Source organism: Triticum dicoccoides, chromosome 4A (assembly GCF_002162155.2).
Source record: "Triticum dicoccoides isolate Atlit2015 ecotype Zavitan chromosome 4A, WEW_v2.0, whole genome shotgun sequence".
In the NCBI taxonomy this organism is placed as follows: domain Eukaryota; kingdom Viridiplantae; phylum Streptophyta; class Magnoliopsida; order Poales; family Poaceae; genus Triticum; species Triticum dicoccoides.
The window spans coordinates 5,730,911-5,745,559 of record NC_041386.1 but is presented as its reverse complement, the minus strand read 5'-3'; positions in this window follow the sequence as shown (position 1 = coordinate 5,745,559).

The following is a 14,649-nucleotide window of genomic DNA, read 5'->3' as shown; positions in this document are numbered from 1 at the left end:
TCATCCGTGAGAATTGGGACATTTTTGCATGGAAGCCCTCTGACATGCCAGGTGTACCGAGGCAACTCACTGAGCACACACTTAATGTGGATCCTAAATACAAACCGGTGAAATAGTTCCTCCGCCGGTTTAACGAAGAAAGACGCAAGGCGATTGGAGAAGAGGTAGCTAGGCTCTTAGCAGCTGGTTTTATTGTTGAAGTTTTTCACCCTGAGTGGCTTGCCAATCCGGTGCTAGTCCTTAAGAAAAACGGCACCTGGCGTATGTGTGTGGATTACACAGATCTTAATAAAGCTTGTCCAGCAGATCCTTTTGCCCTCCCCCGTATTGATCAAATCATTGATGCTACGGCGGGTTGTGAGCATTTAAGTTTTTTGGATGCATATTCTGGCTATCATCAGATCAAAATGGCAGTTAAGGACCAGGAGAAGACGGCATTCATAACTCCCTTTGGAGTCTTCTGCTATGTGTCTATGCCCTTTGGGCTCAAAAGTGCCCAGGCAACTTATCAATGGTGTGTACAAAATTGTCTTCACAAGCAGATAGGCCGTAATGTACATGCTTATGTGGATGATATCGTGGTTAAATCCAGAGAGAAGGAGACTCTGGTTGATGATTTGAAGGAAACCTTTGATAACCTAAGGATGTACAAGATGATGCTTAATCCGGACAAGTGTGTCTTTGGTGTACCGGCGGGCAAGTTATTGGGTTTTCTGGTGTCCAACAGGGGAATTGAGGCTAGTCCGGAGAAGATCACAGCCATCACCTCCCTGGCTAAACCGAAGTGTATCAATGATATTCAACGCCTGGCAGGCCGGATTGCCGCGTTAAGCCGGTTTATCAGCCGCCTTGGTGAGAAGGCGATCCCTTTGTATCAGATGTTGAAGAAGACGGATCAGTTCGTCTGGAGTTCTGCTGCTGATGAAGCATTTGAGGACTTAAAGCGGCAATTAGCCAATCCGCCTGTGCTCGCCGCTCCCATTGACAAGGAGCCGTTACTGCTATATGTTGCTGCTAATGCTCATGCGGTCAGCGTGGCTATTGTGGTGGAACGAAAGGAGGCAGGTAAGGAGCATCCGGTTCAACGTCTGGTCTATTATATCAGCGAGGTACTCATTGAGTCCAAGCAAAGGTATCCGCATTGGCAGAAGCTGGTGTACGGAGTTTTTATGGCAAGCCGGAAGCTTAAGCAATACTTCCAAGGGCACCCAATTACGGTGGTCAGTTCTGCTCCTTTGGGAGATATCATCCAGAACTGGGAAGCAACTGGCCGGATTGCAAAGTGGGCTGTAGAGCTGGGGCCATACGGTTTGAAATATGTGCCTCGGACAGCGATTAAGTCTCAAGCACTTGTTGATTTCATCAATGATTGGATGGAAATGCAAGCACCTGAAGAAAAGACGGATCATACGTATTGGACCATCCATTTTGACGGATCCAGGCAGTTGGAAGGCTCGGGGGCTGGAGTCGTATTAACTTCCCCACGAGGTGATAAGTTTTGTTATGTTCTTTGTTTAATGTTCCCTTGTACTAACAATGCAGCTGAGTATGAAGCCTTGCTCCATGGTCTTCGGATGGCTAAGGAGATGAATCTAAGTCGAGTTAAGTGCTTCGGTGATTCGGACCTTGTGGCTCAGCAAGTGTCTGGCACTTGGGACTCCAAGGACCCACTCATGGCAGCATATTGTCGTGAGGTGGATATTGTTGCAGGTTATTTTAGAGGCTATCAGGTGGACCACGTGGACCGGCAGAAAAATGAAGCGGCGGACGCTTTAAGCCGGCTGGGTTCTCAGCTTAAACTGGTCCCACCCAATGTTTTTCTGGATGTGCTGCACAACCCGTCGGTGAAGATCCCTGGTGAAGAGGATTTGGCCATTCCTGATCCGGAGGCTCAATTGGTGGCAGTTCTTCATGTTATTCCGGATTGGACGCTTCCTTATCTGGCATACAAGAACCGGGGCGAGCTGCCAGAAGATGAGATTCTGGCCCGGCAGATAATCCGGCGATCCAAGTCCATGGCTGTCATCAACGGTGAGTTGCATCATTGCAGTGTATCAGGAGCTTTTCAACGTTGCGTGTCTCCTGAAGAAGGCCGTGAAATTTTGCGGGAGATCTACGAAGGAGATTGTGGTCACCACGCCGGTTCAAAGTCTCTGGTGGCTAAAGCGTTTCGCCATGGTTTCTATTGGTTAACTGCTCATGCTAATGCGAAGGATCTGGTCAGACGATGTGATGGTTGCCAAAGGTTTTCAAGACGTGCTCATGTACCGGCTCAAGAATTGAGGATGATTCCAATTACTTGGCCGTTTGCGACTTGGGGGCTGGATATGGTTGGGCCTTTCAAAAGGTCCAAAGATAAGAAGACCCACCCCCTGGTGGCGGTGGACAAGTTTACAAAGTGGGTGGAGGTAGAACCTGTTAGCAAGTGTGATGCGGCCACGGCGGTTCAGTTCATCAAAAAGGTGATTTTTCGGTTTGGCTTTCCACACAGTACTATCACAGATAATGGTACCAATTTATCCAGAGGTGCTATGAAGGAGTTCTGCGAACGGGAGCACATCCGACTCGACGTTTCATCAGTGGCACATCCACAGTCCAATGGTCAAGCAGAAAGAGCTAATCAAGAGATCTTGAGAGGCATCAAGCCCCGGCTCATGGTTCCTTTGCAGAGAACGCCGGGTTGTTGGGTAGAAGAATTACCATCTGTGTTATGGAGCATCAATACAACACCCAACAGATCAACATGATACACACCGTTCTTCATGGTTTATGGAGCGGAGGCGGTTCTCCCCAGCGATATCCGTCATGACTCACCTCGTGTCACGGCTTATGTTGAAGCGGACAACGAGACAGCACGGCAAGATGCTTTGGACCGGTTGGATGAAGAGCGTGACATCGCAGCCGCCCGGTCGGTGATTTACCAGCAGGATCTTCGTCGTTATCACAGTCGCCGAGTCAGAACCAGAGCCTTCCAGGAAGGAGATTTGGTGCTTCGGCTCATCCAAGATCAGACTGATATGCATAAGCTATCCCCACCTTGGGAGGGGCCTTTCATGGTCAGCAAGAATCTGCACAACGGGTTGTACTATCTGATCGATATTTGAGAGCATAAGGACTCACGTACATCAGAGGAAGAGACTAACAGGCCATGGAATATAGCTCATCTTCGGCCTTACTATACCTGAGCCATTGGCTATACTTATGTACATACAATGTATATATTATGATTAAGTATAATAAACCGGAACCTCAGCTAAAGTGGGGTATCTGTTCTTTTACATCATGTGAGGTTACACGGAGTTGCTCTAAAGCGGCCTCCGGTTTACCCCTTGAGTTCGCTTTGCTAAAAGCATCGTGTTATATCACTTGGAGGATTGGTCGTGTCTGAACCAATACCATGCCTCTTGATAGGCGAAATCCACCAAATCACTTGGGGACTTGGTCATGTCTGAACCAGTCATGCCTCTTGATCGGCCTAAGGCCACAGAATCACTTGGGGGCTTGGTCGAACCCGAACCATGACCACGCCATTTGGTCGGCATAAATGCCACAAGAATCACTTGGGGACCTGGCTAACTAGAACCATAGTTACACCTAATGGGAGCTTGGTCGTGTTTGGCCATGGTTACGCCATTTGATCAGCTTAAATAAATCTTTTTTGGCAAACGTTTTTGTCGTTGCTTTTGCTTCATACTTTTCTTTGAAGGGTTTTTTTTGCTTTTTATTGTGTTCTTTAAACCGACAAAGTTTTTTAACCAATCAATTGACGGAACACAGTTCACGTCAATCCAGAGACTATTTGTCCGGTTTGATCCTTGTTGTTAACATCCTCTTATGGAATAACATGGTGTCCATTATAACCCAACACGGTTTACATGGTAACCAGTGTCATATACATATACAGGAGTTGTTATTTAATCCAACAGTGTGGGTTCGCAAAAGCTCCGCTTCAAGGTTGGCCAAGCCAACTTCACACTCAATGGTGGCAGTATTTTGGAAAGTTCATTACCACAGGAAGAACAACTTATGCACGAAGGCGTATCAACATCAAAGGTATCAGCTAGCCTATTACAAGGCAACATGGTGCCCATAATAACATAATTGCTTTTCACAAAGGAGAGACAATTTTAAAACCGGCTTCCGGTTTAAGCTTGGCCACCAGCCTGGCCTGATGGTTGTGGGTCATCCTGCGCCGCTTCAGCTTCCGTTTCTCTACCCAGTGGCTGGAAATCCACAGTTGTCCAGTCGATTCCCATCAATGCTTGAAAAATAGCTTCGTCATGGATTAGCGAAGAGGGGTCAATATCGGGAGCGTAAGTATGCTTATGGATTGGAGGGATCAGGTTTTCCGATTCATGGATTGGTGCAGCTATTCGCTTGTTCTGGCTGTCATATTGGGCTTGATAATGAGACAAATCTGCTTCCTCAGCCAGTTGACAAGCTAGCGGACGTACCTCCCGGTTTATGGCTCGTAGATCCGCTTTACCAAATTCTGACCCGTCTTCCTTCAAACTGGGATAACCCTGAGCCGCTTCAATAGGATCAAAATCCGGCACCCAGGCTTTTGCCCGGATTAAAGCATTGATTTCACCGGTTCGAGCAGCAGATTTCTTCAGCTCTTCAACCCGGGCAGGAAGCACTGACAGTTTCATCAAAGTATCTTGAATCAAAGTGGGCGCCGGTTTGTTATGAGACGCGGTATATATGATCCACTGGGCACCAGTATACAATTGTTCAACCAAGGTATAGGCGGCTTTCAATTTCTTCCGCACATCTAACCCCAAGTGACCAATGCGTGTCCCTGAAATACCATAAAAGGTTAATAAACCGGCGACTCTGTAAGAAGGCAGAACCAATTCAGAAGGCAAGCTGGCTTACCAAAGATAGCAGTGGTCATGGCATGAACGTGCCGCTTTATGCTGGTCAGTTCATCCGTCACTGGTTTCAGTGCGGCCTCGGCATCCTCTGCTCGTTTGATCAAAGCGGACTTTTCAGTGGCCCAATCCGCCCGTTTCTTCTTGAAGTTCTCCTTAAGTTGTTCCATGGCGCTTAAGGCACTGGCCAATTCCTCTTTTGCCTTGGAGGTTTCAGCCTATTGGGTTTTCAGGTTTTCTCGCAGATTGATGACTTGGCTTTCTTTCGCCTTCAGCTCCGCCTGCAGGCATACAGATATATGTTTCAACAAATCGGTAGAAGGATTCAAGTACCAACCACATAACAAGTTATGCGCTTAGCACTTGGGGGCTAATGCATATTCGATCTTCATCTTTCAATTGTTAACAAAGTCCCAAGCTCAATACAAGTATTCAACTTGGCACTTGGGGGCTAATGCATATTCGACCTTCATCTTTCAATTGTTTACAAAGTCCCAAGCTCAATACAAGTATTCAACTTGGCACTTGGGGGCTAATGGCTATTTGATCATATGTATTCTGATGCGGCAGTTTCAATTACTTAAAGTACCGGTTTAACTACGCTAAGTTGAACCTGCCCTTGGGGACTACATCAGCAAATTTCAAAGCATCAAGATTCATATTATTAAGTCCCGGTTTGAAAGAATATTTCAAATCGGCCCTTAGGGGCTAGGAGAGTCAGTAAGAATGAAAGCATACAAGCAGGAAGGAGCATATGGAAGTTACCTCATATTTATCATTCATCATGTTAACCAGACCGGCTTCATAGTCACGGCTGGTATACAGCCGGTTCAGATAGCCGGAATGGATATCTTGGGCGTTCAGAGCAGCGTAAGCCGTCAGATCAGCATTCCACTTACCATTGCCAAAAGCAGCTAATTCTTCCTTGGCAGAATGTTTGGATAAAGCGACAGGATTGCTTGGCTCAGTATGGCCAGTGCCAGTAATGACAACTTCATCATCATTGGTACCGCCGGTTTGCACTGGAGCTGTTGGCTTGTCAGTAGGTTTTGCGGGACCGGTGGAGCTTTCAACCCGGAGGGAACCTGTGGGTTGATGGATAGGACCTGAGGTATCAGTAGGTATTTCCTCAGCAGTAAGATCATCATCTGGCTGCGGTGGATCATTGGGAATATCCTCAGGAATAGCGGCTTCAAGATTGGGTGTGGTGCCTGGTTCAAGAATGACATCTTCTTCGGCCGCTTTATCCAGGCGGGCCTTCTTGCTCGGCCTAGGTTTGGCCCTGAGAAGAATAACAAAATTAAATACAGCATATGTTCTAAGGCAATATACTACAAACATCACAATAAATATAGCTTAACCAAGCACCGTTTTGAGCGGTGGGAGCTGAGTAGCCGACGACTCGCCAGAAGATGAGTGAGAAATAACCTGATAATTGGAGTCATATGGATTAAGAGGTTGACGAAAGCAGCCCGCTTTAGGACAAGCACTGACAAGCGAATTAGAGACCTCAGAATGAAGTTTCCGAACCGGACTGTTCGGTAAACCGACGGAGGTAACTACCTGGCCGCTGTGCCGGGTGGTGTGGCGAGCTTCATGTTGTTGAGTCTTCATAAGAAGTTTAGGATCCAAATAAGCAAGAGGATGAGAAAATTTAACTTTCCGGTTTGCCTGACGGATTTTTTGTGAAGGCAAAGTTTCTGAATCGGAAGAGAGAATAATTACCTCTGCAACATCCTCATGGCTGGCTTCGGCATCATCCTGACAAATATCATCATCAATAAGATGCATGAAAAATAAACCAAGTGAGTCAAGCTCTACCTCAAAGTCTGGATTATCCACCTCGTCATCAGGGGCCGGATTAGAAGATGCAGTGGTTCTTTTCCGGTGGGCAGTCTTCTTCACAGCTTTAGTTTTTTGCCGGGTTGCTCTTTCCGGTTTATCTGTTTTCTCTGGTTTCTCCTGCAACAACTTTTTGCTCCAAAACGGATCATCGCCCTGGTTATGCAGACACTGATATTAAAAACAATGACTAGACATATCAATAACAGATTCAGCAAAGAGAAAAATCAAAGTGTTACAACTGGCGGTTTGTTGGTGGCACAGAAGGGAAGCAGGCCGGTTCTAGCGCAGATGTGCTCCGGTTCATTCAGTATCTTACACACAGCCTCTGTGATTTCTTCACCGGAGAGCTGGAGTCTTGAATGTCGCAGTGGATCATCCACACTATCAGTATATTCGCACATCAAACCGGAGCGCTGACTAAGGGGCAGTATGCTCCATGATATCCAACAGCGAGCAAGGTTAACCCCTGTTAAACCGTTGGCCATAAAGGCCCTGAGCTTTGACAGCTGAGGAGCATATTTGCTTCTCTCCTGGGCAGTCAATCATTGAGGAAAAGGATGGGTATTGCTGAGCCGCTCCGGACGAAAGCCAGGCAAGGGATTCTCACCAGCAGGGGAGGTGTCTTTGTAGTAGAACCATGTCTGATTCCACCCATTGGGGTGACTGTGCAGCTTGGCGTGAGGGTATGTGACCTCTTTCCTTTTTTGAATCGCCATGCCACCCAACTCCGTATTAGAGCCATCAGTAAACTCAGTACGGTGGTTCAGATGGAAAAGATCTCTGAATAATTCCACTGTGGGCTCCTCTTGAAAGAACACCTCACAGAGCACTTGGAAGTGGCACATATTTGTAACAGATTTGGGGCCAGTGTCTTGCGGATGGAGTTGGAAATCAGCTAGAACATCCCGGTAGAATTTAGAATCGGGCGGTTTAAAACCCCGGGCTAAGTGGTCTACGAAAACAACAACCTCTCCTTCTCGAGGTGTGGGGGGCCATTCTTTGCCAGGAGCCCTCCAATGGACGGTGTCTTTGCTGCCCAAGGCGCCAATTAGGACTAAATCGTCCAGTTGATCCTCTGTGATGCGAGAAGGGACCCAATTGCACTCATACACTTGCTTGGCCATGATGAAATCTACAAAGTACATTGATATGTGCAATGTTAAACCGGAAGCAGATCTATCTAAACCGGAGTTTATGAAGCAACAGCATCCCGGCGGTTCAACAAGGGTACTAATGATATATGATAGATTGCTTTTTCAAAGGTGAACTGCCTATGTGGTAAATAGGATACAGATCTAAGGCAAGAATGACTAAGGAAGGTAAAAACAGATTTCATAAGGTCGCAGTGAAATTTTGGATCTACCGTAAGACAGGAAAATAAAAGGATTTAGACCTAAAAGGTTGATCTCAAAGCAATTCACAAGGGACCAGATCAGTGTTTTATGCGCATAAAGGTTTGCTTTGGTAACAGAAGATAAGCCATTACGGAGAATACATCAGGTTTGAAGTTTTATTCATGGGCTAAAGAAGAAACAAAGGACGAATAGCGCCAGAGTCTCGATGAACTTCGACGAATGAGGAAACCCTAGAACAGATCTGCGGGGGAAAGTAAAGAAGATTTACCGGAGCTGAGGAAGAAGCGGAAGGTCGCCGCGATGCTCTGGTGTGCTCAGGTTGATGCAGCGGCCAAGGTTGATGCAGAGGTCGACGGTGGCGGCGGAGCTCCGAAGCTGGGCGACACGAGGAAGATGAAGCAGAAGGGGTCGGAGGGAAAGAGAAAGGAAATGACCCTTCGGTCCTATTTATAAAGAAAGGGATATGTCAGGCGCGAGAATCAAGGAGCCACGAGTTTGGAAACAAAGCTGCAGCCTTAATTGTCGCAGGCTTGTTAACAGGATAAGGTTCTTTATAACCAGTGACGTCACATCGGTCTACCGCGAGCAGAGAAGATGACATCATGGCGGTTCAACAAAATACAAGAAGATGTTGAAGATGAAGATTTTTGCTAAGGATTGACATGAACCTGTTCAAATCAATTTGGGGCCTAATGTTGGGGATATTACTACTGGGCGTAAACCGGCCAAGACAAGCCGGGTTAACTTCATCAGTAGTTGAGTGTGATAAAAGCCCATGAGGGCAGATGAGGGCTAAAGGCCCATAATCGGTTTAAGGCCTATAGCTATAAACCGGCGTCGGTATGTAACTTGTGTTATAAGTTAGGAATAGTGGAGACCGAACCGGATGCATCTATGAGCCGGTATCGGGACTCTGTAAACCGACGGGCGTCCCCATGTATATAAGGGGATGACCCGACGACGGTTCAAGGGGACACAACAACTCAAGACATAGGCGAAGCTTATTTGCTCCCTAGTCATCGAAACACCCATCAATTCCATCACAACTAGACGTAGGCTTTTACCTTCATTGAAGGGGCCGAACTAGTATAGACTCTCTTGCGTCCTTGTGTCCGCTTTAACCCCTTCAAGCTAACCCGTAGCGATGGCTCCACGACTAAGTCCTTTCTCTAGGACATCTGCCGTGACAAAACCACGACAGGTAGGCTGGGCCTAGGTGGACTGTGGAGAGCGGGTTGATCTGAGAGAAGAGGGGAGAGATGGAGCCCGGCAGGGTTTTCGGAGACCGAAAATGTCCGACCTGTGACCGGCTATACTGCCGCTATAGTTATCCGTTGGGGCGTCAAACGGACTCCGAATGCGATGAAACTTGGCAGGCGGTCTACTGACAACATAACAACACCACACACCAACTTTCAACCCAATCCGAGAACATTTTCCGGCCACTTATAAAATAATAATTCGGACGTGCCGCGGGCGCGTGCGAGTGTGTCTGGACTCAGAACGGACAACGGAAGGAACGAGGAGACCGGTACAGATGCAAGTTTCGAAAACATGATGATGCAATGCACTTGATGACATGACAAGATGCGACATGCAAGCGAATGACATGGCAACGACAACGAATAACTGGAAGACACCTGGCACATCGGTCTCGGGGCGTTACAACACTCCACCACTACGAGAGGATCTCGTCCTGAGATCTAGAATGACACCGGAGGGAAAACAAACGAGAAAGAGAAGAAGTAAAACAAATTGCTTCTTTGACAAATGAGTGAAACCAAAGAACCTTGCGAGGTTGAGCAAATTTGAAAGAAAGAATACAACGAAGATGAATAAAGTTGAAAACCTCCGTTAGAAACAAGGAGCAAGGAACATCACGAGAACCCTGAAGGTTGAAAGACATGAGAAAAGGGTTGCAATGAACAAGAAGTACATCCAAGCACTCCGGTAGAAACGAGATGTACAAGGAACGATAAGGATCGATTACGATAACACTCCAGTTAAAACCCGATAGAGAAGGAATAAGACTGATATAATTTGGACATCACTCAGACTGAAAATGGAAGGAATTAACAAGAACTTGACAAGATGAAAGGATTCTTGATGAAATCAACAACACACTACCTCCGGAATTATTGAAAGAATGGCACACAGGGTAAGAACGATTTCAGACGGCACTCCGGTTGAGAAGGGAGCCAAAACTTGACATAATGGGAAGAACTTGAAAAGAGGGCATGGCACTCTGGTTAAATGGATAAGCACGAAAGAACATGATCCTGACAAAACAAGAAGATGGGTTGAAGAGAGCAACATCACAATGCCTCTGGAACAAAAGTAAAAATGGAATGGAATGAACGAAGGGAAATACGATCTTGAGAGAGCACGCTTACAACAAATGCTAGAACGGAGTTGTTGGAAAACCAACAACGAAAAGAATAATCTTGATATGGTCTTATGGAATACATCTCAAATTATGAGGTGACAACCTGCCACTCACGGGAAGAAGAATTGGATTGATATGAACAAGGAGACGAGAAAGTTATTTCACCGGAAGGATAAATGAAGAACTTGGGTCATTTATAAACACCATAAATATCAACAATCCTTAGGGAAAACTTTAGGTGAAATATAACCCAATATAACTCCAATGAAGAGATTGATTGGTTGAAAAGATGTCTTGAGCGAAGAGAAAAAAATGGATTTAGATATGTCACTCTTGAAAAACTTGTGCATCATGAAACACGAAGGGAAATTATCGTTAATGACATAACACCACCTCAAAAGATGAGATATAATGAATTGCACTTTGAAATGCAAGATGAAGAATACTTGAATTATAGCTTGACGGATCATCGCTTCGGGAGAAAACTTGAAGAACAATTGAAGAATGACAAGAATCCTTGACGAAACACCATGTAGCCTCCATGAAGAACTCCGGGAACAAAATGATGATAAAAATAAATAGAAGTTGAAAACACAAGGTGAAGCCTTGTAATGATTTAGATGGATCTTTATGGTGATGATAAAACAGAAAACCTCGGAACTCTAGAAAAGAAAGATGAAACAATTGAAATAGAGAATTTGAAGAACCTCCGGAATAATTGAATTTACTCGATGAAACAAGAATAAGAATTACATTATGCTTATCCTTCACCAATTTAAATTGATGACAAGCAATGGATTTTGCATACTACTTATTCTCGTAGAAAGGATTAAGATAGATATAGCGTAAACTTGGGAGGTATTGAACGAACCACCGGAAGGGTTGAAACAACGAATAAATTGATATGATAAAGAAGGAAGAGAAAAACTCTTGAACGAACCACCGTAAGAATCAAAAATGAACGAAATAAAGATAAAGAAACACTGGGAAGAATTAGCAAATGAACGAAGATGCTTGCAAGAATTTAGATACATGAGAACGAAGCGATCACGAGCTGATAAGAGAATACTTGAATGATGCATGGTAAGATTTGGAGAATGATAGCTGAAAGCTGAGAATGAATAAATCTTCTGAAATGATGGGCTTCAGAGAATCAAACAGAAAAGACTCTTGAATTGCTCCGGAAGGATGAAAAGAATTTCCACAATCAAAAACAATTATGAGAGGATGGCCTCAAACTAGAATCACGAATCTCTGAGAGAACGGATAAGATATGGAGGAAAAACTCTTCTTCGGTCTTCAAAATCCGAGAATGACGACGAGAAACACCACCAAGAATTGTTGAGGCACTCCGGAATGAAGTATGGAAAAGGTTGAGCCAACGATGAAAAGAATTTAATCGATCTTGGAGAAAGTCATTTGACTGATGATAAATCATTCTTACGTCAAACTTTGAGATGAATATGAGAATAAATCCGGAAACTAGAAGAGTCAGGTAAGATCCTGGGGAAAAGGCCTGTGGGTTAGGGCCCACTCAAAAGGTACACCGTAGAACAATTTAAAAGAGAGAATGCACCGGTTGAATTAAATGACTAGAATGAGATAACAACCTCGAAATAGGTTGAACGGATCTTGAATGACAAGACGAGCCTTTTGAGAAAGCTTGAGCACGCCGGAACAAATGAATAGTGAGAAGTGAATTATTATGAGGTGCACCGGTATGAGAAGGCATTGAAACGAGGAAAGGGTAAGATCAACAAAGCTTGACTTGAAACCACCGGAGAAGATAAAAGAAATGAAGAATGATGAACTAGAAGCTCCGTTAGTATCTTCATGAGAATCACCGGAAAGAACATTGACGGAAAAGAATGGAGAGGCTTCATATCAATAAGATGGGTACTTGATAAAGAAATCCGAGTCCTTGAAGAAAACAAGGGAGGGAGGGCGGGAAAAACAAAGACAACTTAGGACGGATGAGACAAACAACGTTGAGAAGACTTTGAGTTGATCTTGCGGATGTTGAAATGAACGGATCTACTTGAAGAGAGACACGCCGGTTGAAAAGAATTGACATGATAATCTCGATTATTAGGACGGATTAGTATTCACATCGGAGTATGAGAACACCGTTTAGAAAAGGTATGGAATCAACATTGGACTTCGAAGCAACTCGAATACCACAACTCAAAACAAAACAAAACGGATTGTCTTGCAAAATAAGCCGGAACAAACATATGATAGAGATTCCATCCGAAGTTTTCGTGGTGGGGCCTACACGGGCTCGATCGTACAACACCATCATGTACAAGGCAGTGCACATGACATACGAAGCGTCCCCGAGTCGGCATAGCCAAGGACTCTTTAAGACACAACGAGACCACTGTAAAACCAACCGTGGATAGGCGGACCACTAGACGTCGAACCCCAATTTCAAATCATACATCTGTCGGAAAGATATCCTAAGAGCTACTTGAATTCCCACTTATAAACTCCCGAAATTTCCCGGTTATGCAATCAGGTGTTGGGGATACAGGGGAAGCATAACATCTCACCCAAAACTAGCAAATCCTACATCCAGCTGTATCCATCCTTCAACACATAACCAAGAAACCTTCGGAAATCGTTTACCTCAACCTTCGAAAAGCATCTGTTATACTAGTTATGGCAATACTCCCGAACTCCCGCCCCAGTACTAGGTGGCGTCGAGGTTATCTCACCAACAACTGCATAGAAGAGATTTTCGATGTCGGCGAAACTAAACTCAGGTATTCCAGAACTGCAACGATAAAATTGTGACGACAACACCTCGGAGCTCAACTCCCCGGGACACTGCCACAACCCCTAAATGACAGGAGGCACCAAGAACAATGTTCTCGTCACAAATCGATCGGAACGATTCCAAGATACCCGCATGATCCTAAATTTTTTAGTGAAATTTGAGAAGAGAAGAGTCAAAACTCTACGTCGGGATGCCTTACCAGAGCGATGAAGGGACTGAGGAGTAAAAAGAATTCCTAACTCTCTGATATATATAATTCCTAAATTACACAAAACATTTTTCTAGACTCAACAACGCCAATGATTCGATCAAGCAGGGGGATCCTAAGGTCGGGGAAGGCTCTGATACCAACTTGTAACGCCCTCGATGCGGCTATATCTCCCACGTGTCGAAGCACGACTTAGAGGCATAACCGCATTGAAAGCAATGTCACAAGTGAGGTAATCTTCACACAACCCATGTAATACATAAGGGAAAAAGATACATAGTTGGCTTACAATTGCCACTTCACACAATTACATGAATAAAGCATTACAACATCCAAATACAATCAAGGTCCGACTACGGAACCAAAATAAAGAGCAACCCCAAATGCGACAAGGTCCCCCGATCGACCCCAACTGGGCTCCACTACTGATCAACTAGAAACGAAACAAGACAAAGGACAAGATCTTCATCGAGCTCCTCCTGAGCTTGGTTGCGTCATCTGCACGGTCTCATCGGCACCTGCAAGCTGGTTTTTGGAAGTATCTGTGAGTCACGGGGACTCAGCAATCTCACACCCTCGCGATCAAGACTATTTAAGCTTCTAGGTAAGGTAAGGTATGATGTGGAGCTGCAGCAAGCGACTAGCATATATGGTGGCTAACATGTTCGCAAAAGAGAGCGAGAAGAGAAAGCAAAGCACAGACGAGCAACTATGATCAAGAAGTGATCCTAGAACAACCTACGTCAAGCATTACTCCAACACCGTGTTCACTTCCCGGACCCCGCCGAGAAGAGACCATCATGGTAAAACACGCGGTTGATGTATTTTAATTAAGGTCAACTTCAGGTTTTCTACAACCGGACATTAACAAATTCCCATCTGCCCATAACCGCGGGCACGGCTTTCGAAAGTTCAAATCCCTGCAGGGGTGTCCCAACTTAGCCCATCACAAGCTCTCACGGTCAACGAAGGATATTCCTTCTCCCAAGACAATCCGATCAGACTCGGCATCCCGGTTACAAGACATCCTCGACAATGGTAAAACAAGTCCAGCAAGACCGCCCGATGGACCGACATCCTTATAGGAGCTGCACATATCTCGTTCTCAGGGCAACACCGGATGAACACTACGTACAGCTAAAACCAGCCCTCAAGTTTCCCCGAGGTGGCGCCGCAAGTGGCTCTAGTTCGGACCAACACTT